The sequence below is a fragment of the Lynx canadensis genome, chromosome B4 (assembly GCF_007474595.2).
Source record: "Lynx canadensis isolate LIC74 chromosome B4, mLynCan4.pri.v2, whole genome shotgun sequence".
Classification (NCBI taxonomy): domain Eukaryota; kingdom Metazoa; phylum Chordata; class Mammalia; order Carnivora; family Felidae; genus Lynx; species Lynx canadensis.
Genome location: NC_044309.1, coordinates 28,033,623 through 28,061,077, shown reverse-complemented (window position 1 = coordinate 28,061,077; position 27,455 = coordinate 28,033,623). Strand labels below are relative to the sequence as shown.

The window sequence follows — 27,455 nt, the reverse complement described above, 5'->3', positions numbered from 1 at the left end:
AAACCTACACACAGTTCTGAAAACCACAGATACAGGGAACTATTTTGATGATATTCATCTAATTTTAAAAGTAAATTATGGCAGAGAACTATAGTTTGATCATATTAAGTATAGCCTACATTACGATCCTATATTTTTATCTCAGCTTTTCATTTACTTCTAAATATGAGATCCTTCTTTTCAAAGGTTTTCTGGGATTATGATTTAAAGACAAGGAAATAAGAAATACATATAGTTTATAGGGTGTTAAGTGACAGACATAGGAATCTACTTCAGGAAATTAAAATGGCAACTTGGGGGAATTAGTTTTTCTTTTAAATTAGGTTTATTAAGATATATAAATTGTCTCATTCACATCAATTACATGATATTTTAAAATATTAGAAAGCTTATAGTTTAAAATTTCACACTACTGACTCAGAGGTTTGTTCAAAGTTTTTCACCAACTGTCTGGAATGCCAACCAGACGATAAAGCATAAAATATACTAGCTATTTTTAATATGGTGTTAGCAGCCCCTTTATTATATTGCTTATTATACAGTTATTTTGTTTTTCTGATGTTTTTTGTTTTTTTAATTGATTTTTGTTGTTTGGTTCTTTAAAAAATGTTGATGCTATTTTCATAGAGAAAAAAAAAAAGCATAGACTAAAGGAAGAAAGTGATGTTGAGCAAATGTTAATGGAAAATTACTTTCTTGGTTTTAAAATTGAAGTTGACACCTTTGAGTTGTCAAGATTTTTTTTGGGGGGGGGTGTGTATTAGTTAATTCAAAATCTCTAAGATTTTAGGAAAATAATTGAAATCAGGAGATGGTCTTGAATGTGAAAAGACAAAAGATGGGGGAAAAAGTGTAAAGAGTAGAAAGGAGAAACTTTGGCAAATGTCTTTGTTCCACAGCAACATCTTTTCTGTTTTGAAAATAAGTCTTTGCAGGTGCGTTTCCTATCTTATTTTCCTGCTCAAGGAAGAATGTTGATCACTTTCTGAATTTACCAGCAATTGGTGTGTGCTGAGGGCTCATTTATTTCTTACAAAATGTCGCTAACCCATTCCTGTCCTCTTAAATTTAAAACAGCTGCTACCCACTGGCAGGATCTAAATCTTAACAGAGACAGACAGAGTTCCACATTCTCTGTAAGCCTGTATTACACTATTGTTAATAATAATCTCTGTCCGTCAAGGTGACAAGGGCACAATGTACGTCTACGCACATAATTTCTTTGTACGTATATAAAAAGCTAAGGCTTTTATTTTGTTAATAAAAACTCATGATTTAATTAAAAAAGAAACCTCTGACTGTTGCTGCCATTGGAAGCACTATAATTTAGTTTGCTTAAAACACTGCATCATTCAATTGCTGTTTCCTTTCTCTACAGTTATATTTTTTTTAATATTCTCTGTGAACTAGAATAGCTGATTTACTGAGCAAAAATAGCAGAAGGGTCCAAGCTAAATGTTAAAAGGTAAAGCAAATTTGGAAAAAGGGACATATTTTTAATTTTAAATTTATAAATTTATAATTTTATTTTCAGAATACATTTCATCATTTAGAATTTACACTCTTCTCAACATTTATTTTGCAAAGAAGACAGTTCCAACGTTTCCAATGAATGCTTCACTGTTTAAAATATGAATTTTGACATAATCATAAATACCTGGATTTTCAAAGATAACACTGCTTTTTCTTGTTCATTTTTTTTACTTGCTTTTACATTGTTACCTTACCAAAAAAGAAATACTTTTGTGTTTTTCTCTTAGATTTTTCCTGCAGCACAACTTCAATTTCCATAAACATAGATTCATCTGTTTTGAAAAATGCTAAAGCTTATTTTCATGCATAATATAAATCACTGAAAGAGACAGTAAAGAATTCAAAAGGTACTTCATGTTCTACCAGAGTGAAATCCAAATAATTCTTCTCCACAGTGGATTCATGGCTTCCTGCAAGATAAGATCTCGTCCTGGTAAGGACTTCATCTCTAAAGGAAAGAGAACATGATTTCTCAAGGGAACTCCAGTATCATAATTCATAAAATCAAATATATCAATAAGCACAGCTCTTCTTTTAAAATAGTCATCCAAGTCTCTGGAAACTAGAGTCTAGTGCATTGATGTTAAATTGTAATATGCTATAACAATGTAAATATGTAAAAGAGAACACATAGTTAATTATTAAAAAGTTTTCATTCTCATGAATAAAATTAAAATGCCCAGTAATCCTTAATTAATACATTTAGAATCCTTTCCTTAGTGATGAGAATTAACTTTGCAATTTAATTTGACACTTTGCAGTGTGAAAAAGAAAGATAAAAAATAAGCCTCTTGGGAAAGGGAGGAAATTTTCCAGTCTCTAACTAACCAATCCAATTTAATCAGGTCTCTCTCCCCACCTCTTTCTTTCTCTGTCTTTTTTTTCCCCTGAAATAATTGATATTTCTACCCCTAGTCTCTCCCAGTCCTCTCTCTCTCTCTGTCTCTCTCTCTGTCTCTCTCTCTCTCTCTCTCTCTCTCTATATATATATATATATATACAGAACTAACTTTAAAGATCTGAGGTTTGGATTTCATTTCATCTTAAAGTATTTGCCTGGATTTGTTGCCAGTCAACATGGTAGTCCAGAATCTTAAAAAGATTAAAAAAATATATAGACTATGTTAAAGGAGATACATGACACTCTAGATATACGAAACCATGAACCAAATACAGCAAAAATTTCCAAATGTTGAATACTTTTTACAGTGCCCATCTGATCTTGGTATATATTATTCATGTATTCACCAAAAATGTATTGCAAATCTATAATCCATGATGGCACAGGGCCCAGGATTCAGTCCCTGCCTAGAGAAGTTCATAATTTAGTAAAAGAGTCAGATAGGTAAACAAATAAGTTTCAGTATTAGATGGCAAATTCTTATATAAACAGTTATATGGTACTGTGGGGAGAAACATGAAGACTTCCCAGAGGAGGTGACATCTGACCCAGGGCAGAACAGAAGGATAAGCAGAAGGTGGGAAATTTATCCTTGGCAGAGAGAAGCTCCATATGCAAAGAAGAGGGTAATGGGGAATGAGGGGATATAAATGAATAAAGTTATCTGAAGGACAGAGTCCATGGTGACAGAGGAAGTTGGGGAGAGAGAAATGAATTAGAGCCAATCCATGAAAGCCTTTGTATGCCTCACTGAGGAGATACTACTTTAGATTGTAGGCAAAGGACTGTAAGCAGAGAAATGACATAATCAGCTCTAAGATTATCAGAAGTCAGACTCCCTGAGAAATAGTCACAGAAGCCCTGATATGTGTATGCAGCAACTCATATAGGGAATAGTTTTGGGAACAGTACTTCTAAGAAAGTAAGGGGAAGGAGGGCTGGGAAGAGGGGAAGTTGGGCCTTAAAGCAGATGCATCAGAGGCTGTAGCCGATCCCTTGTAGCTCTTGAGCCACAATGGCTGTTCAGAGTTGTCCTACCTTGAAGCCAGGCCACTAGGCCTCTTACCCACACTGAGAATGACTGGATGTGGGCTGTCTCCAGAGATAAGGGGTAGCCTTGGGCATGGCTGATTCCGGCAGATGGGAGAATGCCTGGAGAGGGACACAGCTGTGAACTATCACCAACCAACACATCCAGAAGCTGGAACAAATGTCTCCATCCAGGGATCTGAAGAGGAGGAGGGATCTGAGCAATGTGTCACAGAAGCCACTGCAGAGGTTCTACGTTTTTGTTGTTGTTGGTGGTGGTGGTGGAGGTTTATTTTTTTAGCCTAAATCTGACCATACTGAGAAGGATGATCTCAAGTGAGGAAAGATTAGTTAGAAAGAGATCAGATGGGATTTTGTGGGGGAAAAAAAAAAAAAGATGACAAAGATGATGCCAAAGGTACTATGGTAATTCAGTTGGGGAAAGATAATTGTAACATAAATGGTGCTTGAACAACTGGCTATTTATATGGGAAAAGAAAAAGAAACTCAACTCTTGCTTCACACTATACAACAATCTAATTCTAAATGGATCATATTCTTAAATGTGAAAGCTAAGCTACAAAACCTGTGGAAGAAATCAAAAGAGAAATTCTTTGTGACCTTGGGTGAGTCCAACCTTTCTTAGATAGAACACTAGAAAATAAACAACAAAGGAACTGAAAGATTGACAATGCCAAATGTTGGTGAGAATGTGAAGGAACTAGAACTTTCATACATTACTGATGAGAATGTAAATTTGTACAGCCACCTTGCACAGCAGTTTAAAATTTTCTTACAAAGTTAAGGATATACTAACCACAAAATCCAGTCCCACTACAAGGTATTTGTCCAAGACAAAAGAAAACGTAAGAGTTGTATTCCAAAGCTTATAGGTGTTTAATCTATAATAGACAAAACTGGAAACAACTCAAATGTGTGTCAATGGGTGAATGGATATAACATAGATTATAATATATCCAGAATATTGTATACTATACAGCAATAAAAAAGGGTTTGAACTACTGATACAACAATGTGGGTAAATCTCATAGACATTTCGCTAGGTAAAAGATGCCAGACACAAAACACTATATTATTCTATTTATATGAATCTATTTATATAAAGGCAAAAGAAACACTGGTACTAGGGACCAGAGGAGGGGAAGGGACTGACCACAAAGTAGCAAAAGGGAACTTTCTGGGTGATGAGAATATTCCATAATATATGTATTTTAAAATTGTTTGGTGGGAACATGGCTTTATTTATTGGTTAAAATTCATTGAATTATATATTTGTTATTTGTGAAATTTTTTAAGTTTATTTATTTATTTATTTTGAGAGAGAGTATGTGTGCGCACATGCAAGTGGGGGAGGGGCAGAGAGAGAGAGAGAGAGAGAGAGAGAGAGAATCTCAAGAAGCTCTGCACCGTCAGCAGTGTGGAGCCCAATTCGGGGTTCGAACCCACAAACTGCAAGGTCATGAACTGAGTCAAAATCCAGAGTCAGACACTTAACTGACTGAACCACCAGGTGCCCCAATCCTGTTTCTCCTGACATCACCTCTCTGCTTTGTATTCACTCGAAAGCATAGCTTTGTAGTTCTAATCAGATAATTAGAGCATGAGAACTTACATATGACCATAAACTATTGTTTAAATATAAGGTATTTTCCTGCACATATATCAGCTTTTGTCAATCCACAATTTTGTTCCCTGATATCTGAGTCAAAAGAGCTATCACATTTCTTTAATTTTTCTAAATTAAATCCAACCTGACTTAGTTTCCACACTAGAGAGGTCAAAAGTGCTATCTATCTATCTATCTATCATCTATCTATCTTTCCTGGCTCCTATTCCTTCTCTTAGGGTTGTACATAAACCCAGAAATAATGGGGAAGAGCCTCAGCCCTTCAGTGCCTGGTAACGTCCAGTCCTGGTCATCCTGGCCCAAGGGTTTTCGTCATCCATTCGCAGATATGAAGCCTTGTGCCTCTGGATCACATTTAGCCTCAGGACCATCTGTATAGAATCCTAGGCTGGCATCTAGCTTCCCTGGCACACATACTCCCTAGGGCCCTGTGTACACGTGAGCCTTGGACAGAACCTACAACTGGTGTGAACCCCCTCTCAACAGCCCCCTTCCCCGGCCCCCAGCTGACAGTCTTCTCTCACCTTTGCAGTTGTTCTCCAAGTATGGATCCTGGACCAGCAGCAGCACCTGAGCACTGCTTTTTCATTTCAAAGTTTGTCAGGCCACTCTAATGTGCAGCCAAGGTTGAGAATCATTGTTCTAGACTTAAGAACAATGGTGATGACAGAGATATTGAGACTATGCATAATATAAATACATCTTAAGTATTTAAATGATTGAAATCTAGGAAAAGTAGGTTTTGAGTGAATTTAGAAATTAACACTTCAGTCTCTTAATTAGCTGAGAAAAGCTTCTTGGAAAAAAGTGGGATTTGAGGAGTACAGGCTGCAGAATATTCTGGAGCTTCTCCTTCTTGCATGCTGGGGGATTACTGGAGCTAGGGTGCCATCTTGGACTGTGAGATGACTTTGGGAATGTAGGTCATGTATGACTGAGCAACAAGATGGAAAGAGCCTGAGTCCCTGGGTAGGTGACATGGGCAAACTGGACCTGAATCACCTATGTCCAGACATTTTTATACAGGAGAGAAATAAACCAATTTAGTTCAAGCCTGTTATCTTGTGGTTTTTTTTTTTTTGTTTTGTTTTTTGTTTTGTGATTTGCAACCAATGTCAATAGCAGTACCCACCACGTGTCTAGACAAGAGAATCTCACCAAAATAACAGACTAATGAAATACTCACATTCTATATAGCCTCAGAGTTTACTTTAAAGTGTAATGTAAAAGTGACCGTGACTACCATTTGTGGTATAGAACAACACACGAACCTGATAATTAACACTCACTTCCCTCCTCCCATGTGTCACAAGAGAACTGAGAAGCCGCTAAGTGCGTGTTCTGCGAATCAGTCAGTACAACAGTCGCATGTGCCTGGCCATACTGTGAACTCTATTGTCTATTTTGCCCTCTATTTCTCTTAAGTATTTTTCTCTTTTGTTTAAATACCAAAAAGCAGTATCCTAATGCACAAAATACCAAAAAGCAATATCCCTAATGCACAAAAATACTTCTCTAGAAGACATATATAAACATTGTGAAAAATCTATTTCTAAAGGAAAATGTGACTATTGACAATCATTTAGAGCATTACTGAATTTCTGGGCAAAGCTGTTCATTTTGCAGGTTTTATGATCTTTCTTAAGCTAAAGGCTTAAATGATCAAGCCCTTCACTTTCAAGGTTCGTCATAAACTCAAGTGCCTTCAGGGGTAGGTTAAATAGTCCCCAAGGTGGGGTTATGGGAAAATGGGGAACATCTGCACCTCTGAACCAGGCAACTTCACTCCAGTGATGAATGCCCTGGGTGACTGGGCAGCCGACATCATCGGAGCTTCTGACTTTTTGGAAGAAGTCAAATGTCTGCTTTTAAAATACGTCATCTCCTGGAGTGCCTGGGTGGCTCAGTCGGTTGAGCGTCCGACTTTGCCTCAGGTCATGATCTCCCAGGTCGTGAGTTCGAGTCCCGCGTCCAGCTCTGTGTTGACAGCTCAGAACCTGAAGCCTGCCTCGGATTCCGTGTCTCTCTCTCTCTCTCTCTCTCTCTCTCTCTCTCTCTCTGCCCCTCCCCCACTCACACTCTGTCTCTCTCAAAAATAAATGAACGTTAAAAAAATTTTTTTTAAAAAATAAAATGTGTTATCTTCTTTCTGATAGTCCACTCAAAAATGTAAAAACAGGGGCGCCTGGGTGGCGCAGTCGGTTAAGCGTCCGACTTCAGCCAGGTCACGATCTCGCGGTCCGTGAGTTCGAGCCCCGCGTCAGGCTCTGGGCTGATGGCTCGGAGCCTGGAGCCTGTTTCCGATTCTGTGTCTCCCTCTCTCTCTGCCCCTCCCCCGTTCATGCTCTGTCTCTCTCTGTCCCAAAATAAATAAAAAACGTTGAAAAAAAAATTTAAAAAAAAAATGTAAAAACACAAATCAAACACCTCTGTGAGCTGAGTACCATCTCCAGTTTAATTGGATCTGAGTTTTCAAAATCAGATTTTAAAATATTACTCTGATTTGGCCTTAGTATAATTGCTTTAATTGGTTAAAAACTGCGTGACCCCAACATAAAGGGCAAATAATAAATGACAATTTGTCAAGTGGAGAAGAGACACGTTGAGTTCATTGCCCAGGGGCACTATCACGTACCTTACAGCCAGATAGGACTTAACCAGGATAAAACTCAGAGATGGTGGTGGCTTTGTTTTCCCAGGCCAATGAGGTCTTGGGGACACCACAAATTTTGGTGTCAACAGTGATGACTTTTGTCTCCGAGGTTGCTCCTACCTGTCACTCTGCCCTGGAGACGAAATATCTTCTCCAACTGAATTCAAGAAGTCTGTCAAATGTTTTTTTATGTGCCAGGAACTGCATGGGGCGCTAAGGACACAAAGTGGAGTAAATCATGCTCTGTCTTCAAAGAATTCACAGCTTTGTGGGGGAGAAAGAAGCATAAAGAGTTTTAATACAACACACTATTTGTTATTAAATTGAAGATGCCATCAATTACAGGAAGCGCCATTAGCTTTTGCACCTCTAAGAAAAAAATGAATTGTTGTAAAGATTAAAGGTTTTACAGAGAGTGCTGAGCCTTAGATCTAAGCAAGTGCTCAGTGAAGGTTGGCTATTATTACTAGCAGAGATGGTTAATGGTAGAACTTGAACTTGAAGAAAGAGTAGGTCTTTTCTAAGAGATAAGGGAGAAAATAGATTCCAGGGAGGAAGAACAGTATATACAAAGACCCAGAGGTCTGTTTCTGGAATATTCTGCCTGTTGTGCTGTAGTAGGTGAGGTTTTTTTTTTCCCTTGAGGAATTGTAAATATTTTTGACACCCTCTCCTTTCTCCTGCAGCTTTCACCCTTGTCCTCCAATCCCAACACACTCACAAAAAAAAGGCAGTTTGCTTCTTTCAACTTCATACTCAAAAGCATGCACCTGGCCCTGTACTCAATCATGAACTTGGCTCCTGGGAGCAATGACACTAGTTACTTGTCTTCCATTTCCCTCCATACTCCCCCATCCCACCCTCTTGTGGTTGGGGGAAGCCTTTGTCCAACATCTTTTGTTTAAAAGGATTAATTGCCAGCTCCCAGTGCCTGTCAGTTTCTTTTAGGGAACTTTATGCAAATAAGGCTCCAGGTGGCCTGCCCTGATTTCCCAGAGTTCCCCTGGGGCAACACTCTATTAGGACCTTCACTACAAATAACATTTATTGAGCCCACTGAAGTCTCTTAAGAAGTTACTGGACTTGAACAAAAGTACTCAGTTAATAACAGAGTTGCTCCTGTTCAGTGTTCTGCTGTGATATGCTGCATCGTTGTTCAAAATGTTTTTCCTTTTAAAGGATTTTTCTTCTCAGTATTATTTCTATTAACACAGTGTCCCCTTTTCAATATTTATTTATTTATTTATTTATTTATTATTTATTTTTTTATTTTTTTTGAGAGAGAAAGACAGAGCGTGAGTGGGGGTGGGGCAGAGAGAGAGGGAGACACAGAATCTGAACCAGGCTCCAGGTTCTGAGCTATTAGCACAGAGCCTGATGTGGGGCTTGAACTCATGAACTGTGAGATCATGACCTGAGCTGAAGTCGGACACTTAACTGACTGAGCCACCCAGGCACTCTGACACAGTCCCCCCTTTTAAGAAAACAACTAGCATCTTGAATAAGAAATCCAGCCAGTCTTTAAATTTGAGTTCATCAACGCATTCATTCCTCCTTCCACACATAGTTCTTGAGTGCCTACTTAGGGTGTTCAGCTACAAGTTTAGAGGATTTGAGGTTGAACAAGACCAACATTGTCCCTCCTCTCACAGAGCTTACAGTCTAGCAGAGAAGGAAAATTAAAATCATTTTCAAGGCCAAGAGCAGAGACAGCTTAGGGAAAGCCTCTCAGGGGGAGTTCCTGAGAAGAAGAGACCAAAAGGTGGGGAGAATTAGCTAAATAAAGGGTTGGGGGAAGACAGCTGATAAAATGAGACACGAAATACTTTGCAAACTGTGTGACAGCAGACGTGTGAAAGACTGTGTGGTTATTAATCACACGCTCCTCCATAGCTCTCCAATCTTTGTCTCAGGTCTCCATTCCACTAAGCTCCTTATCTCTGCTCCTTGCTCTGAACAATCTCTCTTTTATTCTGTGTAACTCTTGGTTTGTGGATGTTTATTCAATTGTTAAGTTATTAGGACTCTTTTGGGCTTGCACTGGAGACAGGAGCATTTCTGGATACAAGAGTGACCTGATTATTATCTTGGCTGCCTGGAAAGAGACATCTCAGACCAGATCTTGGAGCTGAGACAGATGCAAGGGGGTGGCAGAATGGGATTTGGTGTCTCTTGATCTTAATTCTGAAGGATGAAATATGCATGGAAATCAGGCAAGAGGTGGCTTGTAATAGTGTTTTTCAAACTTTTTTTGATTGAGACCCATAGTAGGAAATACGTTGGCACAGCAACTCAGGATACACACGCATTACTGAAACAAGAGTTTCCCAAAGTTTATGCTTCGGGAAAAATTACCCTCATTACGTGTGACACAATCTGATATTTTATATTTTGGATTCTGATTAGTGTTTTGCAGGGTGGCAATCTATTAATGGTTATAAAATCAACTTACTGGGTTATGATGGGCGCCTTAAACAATGAAATAGAAGCATCCATGCAAAGACAGCCTGGGGAATAATGAAGAAGATACCTATGGAATCAGTCTTTAGGAGCTAGAATTTACATTTTTGGACTTTCTGAGTCTCTGTTCCCTTTTTTTTTTTTTTAAGTTCATTTATTTATTTTGGAGAGAGAGAGTGCAAGCTGGAGAGGGGCAGAGAGAGAGAAGAAGATACAGAATCTGAAGCAGGCTCCAGGTTCCAAGCTGTCAACATAGAGCCTGACATGGGGCTTGAAACCATGAGCCATGGATGAGCCCAAGTCGGATGCTCAACCAACTGAGCCACCCAGGCACCACCCCCTGAGTTTCTGTTTCTTGTATTGTTACATGAAACTTCATACGGATCGATGGTTATGGCTGTGGATTCTGGAGAATGGATTCAAATCTTGACTTTGCTACTTAGGGGCTGTGTGATGTAAGATACTTGACGTAGTATCCTGTACCCTGTTTGCCTTGTGTGTAAAATGGGAATAATAACAGCATTTATCTTATCCATTTGTAAGGATTAAGTGAGATAATGCAGTGCCGGGTATATATAAACACTCAAATAGTAGCTATTATATTTCGACCTTTTATTTTCCCCTAGTATTAAAGTCCAGCTTTTCTCAGTCTGTAGTGTAGGACCAAGGGAAGTGTTATGAAGTAGAGTGTTCTGGGAGCTAGCTTGCTAGGAGCAGCAGATATCAAAGAGAAAGAGCCATCAGGGGAAATTGAAACCCCAAGGGCCAGAGCAGAGGCCCTTAGTCCCTCTGGTGCTAACCCTTGAATGTCCAGGGCTTTATTTTCATGAAGAAATAAGTTCTTCTTACAGTTCCTCTCTCTAATATCAACACACTTTTGACCCTAGCTCCTGGCTTCTTATTTAGGTCAGATTCCAGTTTGTCACAGAAACTTGACTAAATCTGGATGTGTATTTCCTCACAAATTTTTACTTGATGTTCCCTGAGGTTCCTCTTTGTTTGGGTGCCCTTTCTGCTTGTCAGTCTTTTCTTAGCCACATTACTTCTTTCCTGCATCTAGAAATATCGGAAGTTTTTGTGTTTGCTTTTGCTTTAAATCTTGAGGTAGCAAGAGAAAAAAAAAAAAAAAAACCAAAAACGAATAAGATGGGGAAAAAAAAAGAATGCATCCTGTTAAACCATCTTACAGAAGCAAAAGTATTCTATGTTAAAAACACGGAATGAATTTGATGTATACTTCTTATCCATTTCCACTCCAAAAAATGAGAGATGACATTTACTTGTGAAACACTCCCATAGGTACATCTGGAATCTCAAAAGGGAATTCCAGCTTTTGGCATGATATACATAAAACATTTTATAAGTATGTTAACAATGAAATTTACAATTTCTTAAAATTGTTGTTTTGCAAAGAAAAATATCAGTATCATTATTTTGAAAATATGTAGCATTTTTCAAAACTGCTTATTTTTCTGTAACTCTGCTCCCTGGGGGGGGGGGGGGATTTAGTGTTGTAATGATCATGTACAGACTTTACAAACTTCTTACGTTATTTGATAATACTTAAAACCCTGCATAAAAATATAGTAAAAGGTACAAATATTATCCACATCAGAAACTTTTCAAAAATTTCGATTTCTCCTGAATACACATTTTTTTTTAACCAGCTCAGATATCAAGAGTTAAAGGCTAATAATATTCTCCTGTAATCTCTCCTTTCTGTGAAATACTACAGTATTTTCAATGAGAGTGTAAACAAACCATTGTTTCAAGTTTTATTTACACTGGAGCTGGCTGGCAAAATCCCATGCCTGATCTAGCCATTTGTCTTGATTCCAAGTAAGTATTTAAGAGATCCTTGCTATCTACAGTATTTCCACCTTGGCGTTTACTTCCAAGGCCTGTTTTTCCCATCCTTTATTTTTCTCCCAGGACAAATGTGTCTGAGCCACTTTTAACCATAATGTTTATTGTTTTTCCCGCTTATGAGAGCAATGTAAGAATCCTACAAGCCAGAGATAATCTGTTAATACACTCGGGCATTTAGTTTTCCTTCTACTGAGTCATCTTTTAAGCATAACTGGTCCTTTCTAAGAGCAGAAATAAAAGCATTGACCCTGGGGCACTGGAAGGTATGGTCACATGAGTGGGAGGCTATGGAAAGTTTACACCCGCCAAGAAGTGTACATATTTGTTTACACGGAACCACCGTTTGTTACATTTAATAACGGTGAACGGTAATCCATAAGTAGTTACACAGAGGCCAAACGGGTTACCCAGTAAGAAAGACACACTAAAACCTCTAAGACGGCGCCGGGACAAGGCGGGGTACGCGGGCGCACTCTGGAACCAGCAGCCGGAGCCGGAGCCGGAAGGGCGGACTCGGAGGGGCGGGTCTAGCCATCGCGGGCGGGGCCTACCCTAGGCAGGCCCGGTTGGGGCGGAGCCGGGGGCGGGCCCGGGGGCGGGCCCGGGGGCGGAGCCGGGTGGGAGCTGGGCACGGCGGGAGAGCTGACTCCTTCCTCTCGAGGAGTCGCAGGCACCTGGTGAGGAGCTAACGGCTGTTTCCACACGTGGAGAACTTTTAATGAACACGTGAGGGAAGGAGGCAATGTCTGCGGAAAGTCTACCTCACAACTCTGGCGTCCGACTCCAACCCCCAGGGCGACAGCTAGTTCGATGTGTTCCTGGGGTGGGGGTGGGGTGGTCTACGCCCCTTTCCATTAGTGTCCCCTGCCCTCGGCCACAGGTTTTCTGAGAAGCTTTCTCAAGCAGTCCCCGCCCCAGGAGGCGGCCACACAGGCCACTTGCGCCTGCGCCTGCTCCCGGCGCCACACCGCGGGGGCGGAGCCGCCGAGGAAAGGGGCGTCTCTCCCGCCGTCGCGCGCAGGGCGGAGCCGTGGGGGCGGTGCGGCCGGGCGCCCAGAGACCTGACCTTACCGAACGCCGGGTCCCGTGACGTCACCTCGCCGTGACGCGCACGCTGTAGGAAAACTGTAAGTTTCTAAGGATTCCTGCAGCTCCCTGGGCCTGCGGGGCTCGCTCTGTTGCTCGCATTCCCGGTGTCGGTGGTGGCTGTGGGCGTTTGATCATTGGGCGATCGGGGAGCCGCCGAACGTGGCGAAGGGACAGGTGCCCGCCCAAAGCGGGAGTGCACCTTCTGCGACGGGCGGGACCGAGAGTGCGGGGAGGCGAGGCCGCGCCCCGCAGGACAGGCCCTCACTTCTCCCCTGGGGCCGAGAGGGCTCAAGGAGCCTGCGACCGAGGACAGGGAAGGAGGAGGGTCCACATGGGAGCGACCCCATTTTTTTTCCTTCTTTGATGAAGGGACTTAGATTCCCCTCAGCCCTGGAGTTTGACATGTGAAGTATGGTATGGAGGGTTTCTTCAGAGACTCCACATCTGGGCTTCTTTGGGGATTCTGCAAGTGACCAAATCTCTGAGGACCGGTTATAAAGATAACCACCTGCTGCCTCAGTTTCCTTTTTGTGTAAAATGGAGGTAAAGCAGCCCCTGGCCTAATTGGCATTCGTACAGAACCGGGGACGTTGTGAGAGCACGTGAGGTAACACAAGCATGTAAACTTGGTAGGTGAAAGCTTAGAAAGGCAGTCCTTATTCTGAGAACGCGGTGGCCAATGGCCATTTAACAAAGGTCTGGTAGGTAGGGATCTTTCACAGTTTTGCCTCCTTAACCCCCTGGCGCCCACTGATCATGGACAACACTTGAGTCTGATGGGCGATCTGAACTGTTGTCACTGAACTTAGTGGAACAGGGATCAAGAAATGACTGGTATCCTTATCACAATGTTCTTGACAATGGACAAATGAGATCCCCTTGTCTGGGTTTTTCAGAGAAAGCTTTCAGCTTGCTTGAACTAGTGCATTATACTCGACACGGGTAGACTCAGTTTTAGAGTTGTTGTGTCCACTTGGAATATCTGATGGTCATATTTGAATTTGAAAGTTTTGGCTTGCCAAGGGTTAGCACGTTATTGATGAGTTAGTACTGTAATACTTGTCAAATTCAGGGGTAAGTATTTGTTAGGACCTTTGAAGGGAATACTATTGTACACATCACAGGGTGTATTTATTCCAGAGATGGAGAGATCACATTTCTGTAAATTCAGTTTAACCTCCTTTGAGAAGCCTTAGAATTAGAGAGCAGGGGTTTTAGTCTTTGTTCTACCACTTAATAACTTTGTGTCCAAGGACAGCTCACCCAAATTTGGGATTTTCTTTTCCTGTCTCAAATGGGAGATGATGGTGTATTTACTGTTGCTTTCTCAAGGAACCAATGAGAGGGTAAGTGTAAGGATGAAAGGGTTTCTAAGTGTGGTTATTGTTATTAAGAAACCTCCGTAGGTCCCCTAGCCTGGATAAGAGGTGTGTTCGTTCAGAAGTCAGGTTCTGAGTCAGAACTAGAAATACAGCAGCAAGCAACTATCCTGCGAGCTGGTGGAGCTCATTTTCCAGGGGGGGAATGGGCTACAAAGAATAAGAACACAGTATTATTTCAGACAGTGATTAAGTAGAGTGAGGTGAAGGAAGGTAAGAGAATGGCAGTGGGGGAACAGAGCAGGTGTAGATAGGGTCTGTCAGGGAAAGCCTTCCGAAAGAGGTGACCGTCGAATCAATGCCACCGAGAGGAAGAGCGTGACGTAAGAACATTTCCGGCAGGGATCATAAGAGCAGTAAACACATGGACTCACTGTATTTGAGGTAGTCTTGTAAACACTAAATTTTTACAGCGAACTTACGAGGTAGGTACCATTATCTCCCATTTTTGTGGATGAAGAAACTGACACCCAGAAAGGCGTGCTCGAGGTCGTACAGCTTAAACGTATGGAATTTGGGCAGTTTGACGCGGAGTCCATGCTCCACGTGGCAGTCCTGTCGTGCCTCACAGCAGGGGCAGCGGAGGAACGATGCTGGGAGGTGGACGCTAGCCTGAGGTGGCCAAGGCGTGGCAAGATGAGTGTACAGATTGCAGCAAGGAAAGGGGGAAAGTGGTGGCAGGCGGTGTTGGAGGACCAGGCTGGATTTTGGGGGCCGTTGTAGGCTATGGTGGTGTTACTCTAGGTGTGATGGGAAACCACTGGGAGGTTTGTATCAAGGAAGTAGCATCTGATGTTAGTTTTCTTGGCCGGAGGACTAGCCGTAAGGTCAGGGAGTGGGGCCACTTGACCATGGGGAGGTAGGAGGGTATCATTCTGTGCTGGAGGAGAGATGCTGGTGTCTTGGCCTGGGAAAGTGGTTGTAGAGACGATAGTACGTGGTCGAATTCATGATATGCTTTTGAGGGTAGAGCTGCTGGTGTGGGCTTACATCTGGCGTGTGAGGAAAAGGGCGAAGTCATGACCTCCTCGGTTTCAGGCTGGGAGAGCAGTGGTGCTGTTGACGGAGCAGGGAGAAAGGGCTTGGCCGCGAAGGTCATGAATTGTGTCTTGGACAACTTTCAGATGCCTCGTAGACCTAGTAGTACCAGAGCTAGTAGTAATAGGAAGCACTACGTAGCCGTACACTGTACTGGGCAGGGTTTTAAGCACTTCACGTGTATTAATTAATTTCATCCTTGTAACAGTTATATGTGCTAGAGATCATTATGATCCCCATTTTACAAATGAGAGGACAGAGGCACAGGTTAGTTAAAAGTGGCTGGCCTAAAATCACCCAGCCTGCAAGTGACGGAGCCAGGATTCAAAACCAAGCAGTCTCTGGCTTCGGATCCACACAATTAATGTCTGTAACCACCTATAAGTTGACTGGTTGAGTAGGTAGTTACAGACATTAACTGCACATTTGATTTACGCATTTGGAACTTAGAGGAATGGTCAGAGCTGGATACTCAGCATTTACATTTCTGAAAAGAAAGCCTACTTTTGTGCCTCATCTAAGCCTTGGTTGGCGATGGAGTAAAGAACGCAGGCAGTTGGGCCATGCTGACTAGACTTTCGTTACTTTGCTCGGTTCACACGGCCAATATCCAGGATCCCCTTTCCATGAGGTTCTATGAGGGTGAGGTCTGTATGTTTTTTACTTCTCTGTCTCTGGTTCCTAATCCAGTGCCTGCCATGTAGTAGCTGTTAGGGATGACTTTATATGTAAGACATTTGATTAAGTTTTGGGAGTTCAGAGATGAATAAATCCTAGCACTCTCCTTGGAGGAGCAGAGTGTGAGGAAAAACCTGTGGGAATAAAACCAGAGTAGGCTAAATGCATAAATACATGTTGATTATTTCATTCTGGCCTTCTGCAGCTCCCCCCCCCCCATCCTCCACCCCATATACTTGAGGGATGGGGCATGAAGAGGGTCAAAGGAGCAAAAGAATGCCTTAGCAATTGCATGGTGAATTTGAGGCTCCTCTTCCACAAAAGAATTACTCATAATCTTGCATATTTTACTATATTTGCATTAGTTTTATTTGGCAACGGTGTAATTTTTACCAAATGAAATAAATTCTGATATTTTAGTATCATTGTGGAGTGATGAGTTTTCCAGTTCTATTACCTCAGTGTTGACAGGACTCACTAGTGAAATAAGGGAGTTGGCTTGAGATGTTGCAGCTTGCATAATAGAGGGTGATGCAGGGGCTGTGTGAGGTATTTCGGCAGGTTTCCACTGGTTCAATGTATCACGCCAAAGTTCCACATATTGGAGTAAGTTTCAGTTTCTCTGCTGATGATCTTTAACACTGAGATATGTATATATATACATATACGTACATATATATATATATTTTTGTCATAGAAAGGGGATCTGGTGGTGTATGTCATAGGTGGAATTATACATTACATCTCATATCTGGAATGTGGTAGAACCTAGAAACTAGAACAATATGCACAAAAATAAGTGTCTTCTGTAGATCTCTGTAAGGGTATACTATAACTTCAATACATTTGTCACAATTTTATTACTTCCTATCAGGAGTTTTTGAAATTTGAACCATTACAAGATTATATAAAATTGCACCATGGTAGATTTTGGATTAATTTCAGAGTTTTTTCTTACAGTATATAAAATTATATCTTGTTTAGCTTTTTTAGCTTTCCATGGGAGAGTTGATCTGGATAACCCAGTTCACCATCACTCTAAACATCTAATTTTTTTTTTTTAATATTTATTTATTTTTGAGAGAGACAGAGACAGAATGTGAGTGTGTTAGGGGCAGAGAGAGAGAGAGAGAGAGAGAGAGAGAGAGAGAGAGAGAGAGGAAGACACAGAATCCAAAGCAGTCTCCAGGCTCCGAGCTGTCAGCACAGAGCCCAACGCAGGCAGGGCTCAAACTCGTGGACCGTGAGATCATGATCTGAGCCGAAGTCGGACGCTCAATTGCCTGGGCTACCCAGGCGCCCCTAACCCCTTCAATCTAAACATCTAAACAGGAACCCTCCACAAATACAGATGTGCCATCTTGTTTTGCAAATTTTAAATCTGCTATTGTTGCTTCCCTAAATTTAATGGAGTTGAAATGATTAGTATTCCTTTATACCACAATCGCAGCTGGCTTCCCCAGGAATATCAGATATGCATAAATGGTACAAAGTATCTTGAAGGGCCTGCTGATTGTTCAGCCTTAGTCACTTTTTAAGTTTAGACTTAGCGAGGGCAGGTTGATGGTTATTTAATTGTGCTAGATTGTGGTAAGTCTTCCTGTTTGCAGACAGAAGCCCCTCTTTCTAAATCTGACCATCCTAGATAACTTATACAATCCAGATTCTTAAAAAAAAACAAACTATATTTACATGAGCAAATTTAGAAACTACTACTTTACGTTAAGAGTACACATTTAAATATATGGAAATTGTTTCTTGTAGAAAATTATGTCTAGCCCAGTGATGATATGTAGTGGCCATTAAATATAATTTCTAAAATTCTACTTCTTGTAGTTTCTTTTATTCCTGCATATTACCTTCAACTTATATATGTATGTACATGTGTGTATATATTTATATTTTCTGTATTTGCAGTAAAAGCTGAATATTAGTTGTGTCCTTTTACTTAGCATTGTAAATGATTGAATATATTTAAATAATATAAACAATTGTCACTTAATTTTTTTAATTTTAGTTTTATTGTTTAAAATTTTTTTATTTTAGAGAGCAGGGGAGAGGGACAGAGAGAGAGAGATAGAGAGAGAGAGAGACAGAGAGACAGAGAGAGAATCCCAAGTGTGCTCCATGCTGCTGCAGGGCTTGATTCCACAATTTTGGGATCGTGACCTGAGCTGAAATCAAGAGTCAGAGCCTCAACCGACTCAGTCACCCAGGCGCCCCAAGTGTCACTTAATTTTGGTTCATTTGACACGTGGTTACTTACAGATTAATTGAGGCTTGATTTTTTTCACATAAACAATAATTATTAGTAGTAAGTCTTGGTGGGGACTAAGCTTTAGTGACGGGTTAACCAAATTGCTTTTGCAAAAGAACATGCAAGGAGAAAATTTTAGAGGGGATTAAGCAAAAACAGAATGTTAGTGGAAGGGATGATTTAACCATAACAACCTGCCATACCTAGAATTCTTAAGATGTTACTATCCTATAGATAGCATTTTTTTATTTGGTTCTATACTGCAAAAGCTTATAGTTTTAAGCTGCATTCTAGGCCACCAATCTATAGTGAGATAAATACTGGAATATATGCAACTATGAATTTAGCTCAGTGGATCTCAACTGGGGATGATTTTGTTCCTTCCCCCAACCTCACTCTTGGGACATTTGGCAATGTCTAGAGACATTTTTGGTTGTCACAACTGTGTGTGAGGGCATGGCACCTGTCATATAGTAATGGAGGCCAGGGATGCTCTTAAATATCCTACAAGGCACAGGACAACCCCGACAGTAAAGAATTATCCATTTCAAAATGTCAATACTGCTGCTGAGAAATCCTGCAAGATATAACTTTTTTCTTTCTTTTTTTTTTTTTTTTTTTTTTTTTTTGGTGTTTTAGAGATTGAGGTGGTAGTTGCAAGTGGCAAGCACCTTACTTGAACAAAAGATTGTGTTCAACTGCTTTTAGTTTGTTGGAGAACTGAGCTAATTTGGTTCATTTATTGCAAGGAAAAGAATTTTTGTAGCTGATGGCTTTGAATTTTTTTTTTTTTTTTTTGATTGCCAGTATGTCTAATGTTTTTGGTTTGTTTTCAGCCATGATTTTTTTTCTTGATAAAATTAATTTTGGCATTATACAATCCTGGGTTGTATCAGATTTGCTAGTATGAGTCTCCTTCATATTTTGAATTAACTATCTCAGTTACATGGTTGTTTATTCACTTCAAAAATCCTTTCACATTCATTTTGATTCGCGATTTTCATGAACACCCCATGAAATGTGCAGAGCATGCATTACCCTTACTATTTGCCAGATGAGGAAACAGATCAAATGATTTGCTGTATACATTACAGCAAGTTAGGGATGAAAGCAAATTTAGGACTCTCAGAGGTTTTGATGCTTAGGACATTTTTAAAGTTACTAGTTGTTGTTGTCTCATTTGATTTTCCTGGCTATCCTTTGAAAACTGGTAACTTAAGGTCACCCAACTCATAATGTAGTTTTGACTATTTCCAGTGACCTATGCTGCTTCTCCAGGTATTCTCTAAGAAGTATATTTGACAGTTTCTGGATAAATTCACCAAATCCATGCTTAACCTAAGTAGGTTTCTTAACACTTTAAGGGAGGAAAATTTCTCCATCCTCTTTGGTTCTCATTCTGGGCCTAAGTATTAAACTGATATGACAGATTGATAGTTGAAAAACATACAAACTTTATTAAACTTACTTGTACATGGGAACCTTAGATGAAGACCTAAAGTAGTAGCCGGAACAGGAAGCTTTTATACATTTTAGGCAAAGAAACAATAAATTTGTGAAGAATTGACAAGACCAGAGGAGTTTGGGCCAGGGGTAGTAAATGGTGAAGAAGTAACTAGGAAGATAAGGATTAGTTTAATAGGATTTCTTTGTATAGGTTTCTCCACCTCCAGTTCTCCCCCATCCCTCCCACCACCATCTCTGGTGATAAGAATACTTTTCACATGGGAGTTTTATCTTTTGCTTTCAGGAGGGAAAAAGGAGAGTCATAACGTCCTTGCACCTGCTGTTTCTTAAATATCTTTGATTCAAAATAATCAGAATATCAAAATGGCGTATGTGGGGGGGGGGCATTCTGGTGTCCTGCAACACCTGTCAGATGTTCATGTTGTCACTTGAATGAATAGGTAATTCAGTGTTTGTAATCCTGTGATTGGACTTGAGTGGAAACTTCGCTGAATTTTGATAAACCATAAGGTAGTGCTACTTGCTATTTAGAATTTATTGTTCGAGCAGTCTAAGTCCAAAAGCAGACTGAAGAGATGGCTCTCAGCTGTATTTGAGTATATTTGGGTGAGGCAACCTACTTGGCATGATTCATTTTGCCTTTCTGATGAGGGATGTATATTTGGGATAGTACCTCCATTGGTTCTAATTTTTAAATTAGAAACCTATTATTCTCTTTAGCCAGTGCCATCTTCTATGTCACATTTGAGGCTGTTTCTCTTAACTTTTTCAAAGAGACTATATACTCAAATATTTGATGAGTTTTCATGTTTGAAGATTATTTGATTATATTCAATTCTTGATGTAAGTTTCAGTAATAAGAAAAATGTTTTTTTAATATCCAGAAGTGGAATTGGTGGGGCATACGGTAGTTTTATTTTTATGTTTTCTTGAGGAATCTCCATACTGTTTTCTATAGTGGCTGCACAAACTTACAGTCCCAGCAACAATGCACAAGAGTTCCCTTTTCTTCACAGCTTTGCCAATATTTATTATCTCTTGTCTTTTTGATGATAGCCATTCTAACAGGTGTGAGGTGATATCTCATTGTGGTTTTGCTTTGCATTTCTCTAACAATTAGTGAGACTGAGCACCTTTTCATGTTCCTGTTGGCCATCTGTATGTCTTCTGTGGAAAAATGTTTGTTCAGTTACTCTGCCCATTTTTAAAATCAGACTGTTTTAATGAAGGGCAGTTGGCACACAGTGTTTAATTAGCTTCAGGTATAACAGCATAGTGCTTCCTCAACCCTGTACATCGTGCTTTGCTTACCACAGTTGTCACTATACAAAGCTACTACAATACCTTGACTATATTCCTCATGCTGTACCTTTTATCCATGGGACTTACTCATTCTATAACCAGAAGCCTGTACCTCCCATTCCTTTCCCCCAATCTCCCATCCTTCTGGCAACCACCAGTTTGTTCTCTGTATTTATGCGTCTATAATTGGAAATTTTAATGTTTCGTATAATACATCCACTGGCTGAATGTGGACAATTGATAGTGTGAAATTGTGGGTCTTGGATTAAGAAGGAAAGGAAAAAGACCTTCGTCCGTGCAATTGTGTATTGGGCAACAAGGACTATAATTATATTGAAAAGGTGAAGATTTTCAATTTTCCATAAAACTGAATTATCCTGACAAAATATTTTTCTTATCTCCATGAAGAAAAATGCCATATCCAAGTGGACATAATATTGTATTGCTGAGGGGAGAGACCACCACTGACGTGTAACTGAAGCCGGGCTGGATTCCATACTTGCTAAGCAAGGGAGAGCTCTATGTGCAGAATGTAATCCTCCAAACAGGCAGAGATGTACATAGATAGGGTTTTGAGGAAGCATGGAGTTGTAGGATTGGCATATTTTCAGTGAGACAGTTTAAGGATTGGCCAACTTGAAACTTGGGGTTTAGGGTCTGGCTGGTGCTGAGGAGCAAGTGTCCTGAAGCAAGGCAGTTGCCGCTCGGCTGACTTCCTCAGCTGAGTACTTACGTGGAAATGTTGAGTAGAGTTGAAGGGTTGATACTTTGGGGCATATTTACAACCGGTTCTGTGATTACTTATTCCCAGCTTGGGACAAGAGCCAAAGAATAATCTTTTCCTTTCTCGAAGCTGGAGAATAGGTACTTTTTATTTTCCACATTTGTGTCAAACATTTGTTAGCAATCGCGCTAATATACACTTTGATTTTGCTTTCCTTCTTAAACTTGTAAAAAAAGAAATGAGTGCAGTGAATGTAATTTGTTTCCTATCTACCAGTCTCAGGATTATATGTTATTTGGGACCCAGGCTGCTTCAAGGATTATTTTGATATATAGTTAAAAAGGTAATATGTTATTTATGGAAATACTTGACTATTTTAAATACTGTGGTGATAGCTGTTACTTTTATGTCTGTTTTTCTCTCTTGTGGGAATGTGTCGTATCATATGCCTGCCACAGTAGTCTTGATGGACGCTGAATTGTAGATCTACAAGTTTGTTTTGCTGTTGTTAGAGATACATGTACAGGTGATTACTTTTTGAAAGTTAACTGGCAAATTCTTATCAACATTTAGGAGATTTAATGGTTATATCATGTGTCTTATATAATGTAGGCTGAATGATTTTAGTGTCTGTGAATCATTTTACCACAATTATATCATAGTATCATTTTTACAAAGTATTTCGGTTTAATTTTTATTTAGAATATTTTAATTTTTGGAATGAAATAAAGAGCTGTTTATGACAATTGGCTGGAACTGTGATATTTTTCTAAACTGATGTCTCACAGTAGTATTTTAGCTTTAAAAATGTTTTCCTTTGAGGTTCTAAAATAACTCAGAGGGCATTCTTTATCCTAGAAGTTAGAAAAAGCAAAAGGAGTTTTTGATATCTTTCTATTTTGTGTTGAAGTTTTATTTAAGATAGCCTGTGTACTGTATTTACATGGAAAAACGTCATAATATTTTAAAAAAAGAATGGGTACTGCCACGTTTATATGCAGCCCTTATTTCCTTTCTTAACCTACAGCTGTTATCATACCTCAGTGCCTTCCAGATGAGTATTATCCAGTGATAAAGCTACATTTATGATTTAGATAAAGCATTTTTGTGTGAAAGCTCTTTGAAAATGTGAAGCCTGATTCTTGTTTTTACCTATAGCGCAAGTTTCTGACTTGCTATGATAGTTAACCTTAAGAGCTTAATCTCAACCCATTGTTAAACTTAACATCATGTTGTTTATGAAGAGCTATTGTTTAATTGGTAAATGATACTCAAACATTTTTAGCCTCAGCATTTAAATTTTCTAAATCTATACTAAAGAGGTAATTAAATTTCCTAGGAAAAAAGGTGTCTTTGATGCCTAAGCATGGTTACACTTTTGTTTATATGTATGAAATAATGGATTTGAAATGTGGTTTTTCTCTGTGCATATAAGCCCACCTCTGGGAATAGGTGGGCTTATATTGCCTAGTGATATGATAAAAAATAGAGTCCTAGGTAGGTGATAGTAAAATGGAAAAAACTGCTAATATAAATGGATATAAAATGGTATTTCGTAGTTTTAATTTGCATTTCTTTGATTACTGCTGAGGCTGAGCTTCTCTTCATTTACTTGTTAGCCATATAAATTTCACCTACACTTTTCAGATTTAGCAAATAAAAATACAGGAAACCCTGTTAGATTTGAGTATTAGATTAACAACAAATACATTTTTAGTGTAAGTATATACCCTTGCATTAGTTGGGATATGCATATACCAATTTTTTTATTGCTTATCTTTAATTCAAATATGATGGGGCATTCTGTATCTTATCTGACGACTTTACTTCTCTAAATTGTCTGCTTCTGTCTCTTACAAAATTCTTAATTGCATTTCCTGTCTTTGTTGTTATCTTCAAGAGTTCTTGGCATACACTGGATATTGATCCCTTGGTTTGTTTTTTTTTTTTTTGTTAGAAGTTGCAAACATATTCTCCCATACTTTTGCCTGTTAGTTTTGTAGTGTTTTTTTTTGTTGAATAACAAGTCCTTAATTTTGATGGAGTCAATTCTGTCAGTTCCATCTGAATTTTCCCATATTGTTTATATTTTTGAGATCTTAAGAAATCTTTCATCAGTCCAAGGTCACAAATGTATTACCCTACTTTTCATTTCAACAGCTTCCTAGTTTTACCTTTCATATTTAGATCTTTAATACATTTGGTGTTTATTTTAAGGGAAGAGTATCAGGAGATGAAGTGAGAGAGGTAGTGGAAGGAGCAGATTGCATAAGGATGGTAGGCCATTGTGAGGACTTTGGTTTTTATGCTCTGTGAAATAGGAAGCCAGTGGAGGTTTTGAACAGAGGGTGCCACTCTCTGAACTCTGAAATATGCTTTAACAAAAATTCTCTGATGACAATTGACAATAGATTGTATGAGGTATGGCAGAGACTATTGATTCTTCCTCAGTATCTAGGATATCCTTTTCTCTGTTAGTATTGGAACCCGTCTTAGAGGCTGTATCTTCCTACTTCTTCTGACTATAGGAGATATCTGTGTGTTTAGGTTGGGGCCAGTTAAACGTGAGCAAAAGTGGTATGTGCAACTTCTTCAAGGTGAGGTGCTTGTCCTGTTCATCTCCCTACGCCGCCTCCACCTTCCTGTTGACTGGAAAGCTGCATCAACTAGAATGGTAACAACCACCTTGAACCCGAGATAGGCAGCCTGTGATGAGGATGGCAGAGCCATCCCTCGTCAGCCTAGGTCCCCAGATGACCTTGTGGAACAGAATCAACTACTACTCATCCTCCCCTAAGCACTTGCCTATCTCTTTACTGTTTCCAGGAAAAGAATAAACTTTCTTGTTTCAGTCACTGTATTTGTTGTCATTTTATCACAACAGCTTTCTTCATGCCCAATTTAATGCCAAAATTGGTACCTGAAGCGAGGTGTTGCCATAATAAATAGCTAAAGTACATGGCACTGGCTGAGTGGTTGGTCAGCAGACGGTTAGGCACCATGTCATAGGCTGGAAAACTGGTGACCCTTGTTACGCTATGGCAAAAGCTTGGTGAAACTGTCACCTCTGATAACTTGGAAGGCAATCAGTGTGTCTACCATTTTGTACCCCCAGGGAAGTGATTGGAAAGACTCCTAATGTGAGGCTGCTAACATAGGTTGACCAGCTGCTTTAGCAAGGAACTGCAAGAGGGTGTCAAGTAAGAGAACAATTAGCTAGTTTGCAATTAGAGCTGGGAGGGGGTATGATTTCGCTAAAGGAAGTTCTGTATGCCCATGGCCTATGCTTTGAATTAACTGAAAGGACAGCAATATGGGGTGTTGCAGGGTTGGAAAGATGGTTTCTTCTTCCCAAACAGCGAGAGGTTAGATTTGTTCTTAGGAGACTTCATTAGATTTTCTTGGCCAGAGAAAGGTGGAAGCCAGGCTAGGCAAGGATCAAATGAAGGATTTATCTTCCCACCTGAACCACTCAATTAAGCTAGGTAAAGCTCCAGTTACAAATACAGAGTTTCAGTTCCCTAGAGCAACAAAAGTTTATTTCTTACTCATAACATGTCTGTGGCTCTGTTCCACCATCCTCTGTCACTCCAAGCCAAAGGAATAGGTTTTTGGGGACATTGCTGTTCTGTTTCCGAGGGAGAGGAGACTTGCAAAACCGCTGCTTGGAAGTAACAGGTGTTACTTTTGTTCATATTTTATTGGCCAAAGCTAATCGGGTGGCTGAGCCTGAAATCAGTCAGGCAGGAAGAACATTTTAAGTCACATGGCTTGCACTGATGTGAATGGGGTGTGGTGGTGTAATCATCCTGTCCTGTGAATCAGATGACCTCAAATTAGCTAACCTTAAATTGAGGGACAGAGGGATGGATCTGCCTCAGAGGTCAGCTAATCAAAAAGGGCAGAATTGACAAACTTAGCATCTACCACCAGATTAAATGTTTAGTTGTCCTTACTTTCACGTGGCACTGACTGAAGACAAGAAGACGTGGGGGATTTTGAGACGATTATGTTGCCACAAGTTTAGCTTGCCAAAACTTGTGATGGTTTCGCACTGTTTGACAACTAAAGCCGTCTTTGACCCCCAAATATGTACCCCCTGGGAAATAGGCTATTAGCTCTTTCCTGCCTCTTTGGAGCACATACTCTCCTGTGTTCACTTCATAGATTGCCAGAAGGGATAATGGAAAAAGATATCTTCCAGAGACAAAGCCAGGCTTCAACAGACAAATGAACAAATGAGTCTCTCTCCCCACCAGGCACACAGAACCTGAGTTAAACCAAGGAACTTGGTTCCCTGGTAGAGTCGGGGGATTCGTTGCCATTCCTGTCCAGTAGTATTTTGTCATTGGTAAGAATACCTATTTGCCATTCTTTTCAAAATGACTTAATTGCATTAATCTTACTTGTATTCCATTGTATATTGGGTGTGATGGTGGTGGTAGAGAACAAAGTTATTTCTCTGTTAGTTTGTGGATCACTGGATTGGGACAGAGACACATTGATATCTGTTGAAGAGGTTGTGTATCACCCAGAGGTCTTAGGCTTTGAGCTGAATCCAGTAACTGGTTGGGACTTCAGGGTATCCCTTTAGAAAAGGAGAGGAATGTTTCAGAGTGGGAAGAAGGACGCACTCCGACCTCTGATATTTTGCTGGCACATAGTTCCTACACAGAAACTGTATTCCTTAAGCTTCTTGTAGCCAGATGAGACCACATATCTAAGTTTGGGCCAGTGGATGGGAGTGGAAGTGATGTGTGCAACTTCTAAACCACATTTATATTAAACATCTGCTGTATGTCGTAGTCTTTTTTCCCCTGTCCCCATGGGCGAGGTGTAGGTGAGCCAGCTTCCATCATACAGACAAGGGCAGTGCCCCAGAGGAGTGACAGGACAGAAGAGAAGGACCCTCAGGAGGAACCCTCAGGGAGGAACCTGCCCACCTTGCTGGGACCACTTGTCTGTCTCAGGCCTACTGCACAAGACAGAAGTAAACTCTGGTTTGAGCCACTACGTTCTTGGTTTTATTGTAGTAGTGTAGCCTATATCTTGGTTAATACAGATGGCAGTGATAGAAACAGGAAACAGGAAAATTAGAATCATTTTTAGTGATTTTTTTTCAGGTGAGGCTTTTCATTTATATATTCTTTCTGTGGAAGTTTATCTTTCAAACTGTCTAACAAAGAGTTTAGAAATAAAGAAACTCCTTTGAACATTGTGATTTCCTTTATATTTCAGAGGCGTATTTACATATTCATGTAAAAATCCTGACATTTTCACATGATACCAATTTTCTTTGTTGCTGTAGAGTTCTTACACTTGCACAGTTATTATTACATAACATTTGGTTTTACCATCCTATACTTTTATTACTGTTTGATGGGCAGCAGCAAGCAAGGACCTGTTGAGACAGGAGACTATGCATTTG

The 27,455-nt window shown here is 40.0% G+C and overlaps 1 protein-coding gene across 2 annotated transcripts in view; it reads left to right on the top strand.

Moving 5' to 3' along the window:
• Positions 1–12,746: 12,746 nt before the first annotated feature.
• The window catches only part of ZNF438 (zinc finger protein 438), a 173,357-nt gene continuing 158,648 nt past the window's right edge, over positions 12,747–27,455 (top strand). For both annotated transcript variants that reach the window (XM_030321193.2, XM_032593853.1), the window contains exon 1: positions 12,747–13,220. The gene's annotated coding sequence lies outside the window, so the exon portion shown is untranslated. The remainder of the gene's footprint in view (positions 13,221–27,455) is intronic.